Below are 247 nucleotides of genomic sequence, written 5' to 3'. Positions count from 1 at the left end.
AATAACTATGGCAAAGAGGCACAACTACAACATTTATTTATAGCAAATGGCATGACAAAAAGGTATAAATGCACAGTTTACTCGAATCAACTGTGTTCACTAAGCAAACAACAACTTAAATTTCCATCTAAATCTTTATATAAAATACATTTTCTAAATATTTTATTAGAATATAAAAAAACAATAATAGAATCATAGAAAAGAATTGCTAATAATAATAATAATAATAATAATAATAATAATAATA

Source organism: Anneissia japonica, unplaced genomic scaffold, assembly GCF_011630105.1.
Source record: "Anneissia japonica isolate Jap-2015-1 unplaced genomic scaffold, ASM1163010v1 scaffold18624_len53490_cov87, whole genome shotgun sequence".
Taxonomy (NCBI): domain Eukaryota; kingdom Metazoa; phylum Echinodermata; class Crinoidea; order Comatulida; family Comatulidae; genus Anneissia; species Anneissia japonica.
Note: the sequence above shows the minus strand (reverse complement) of the source record.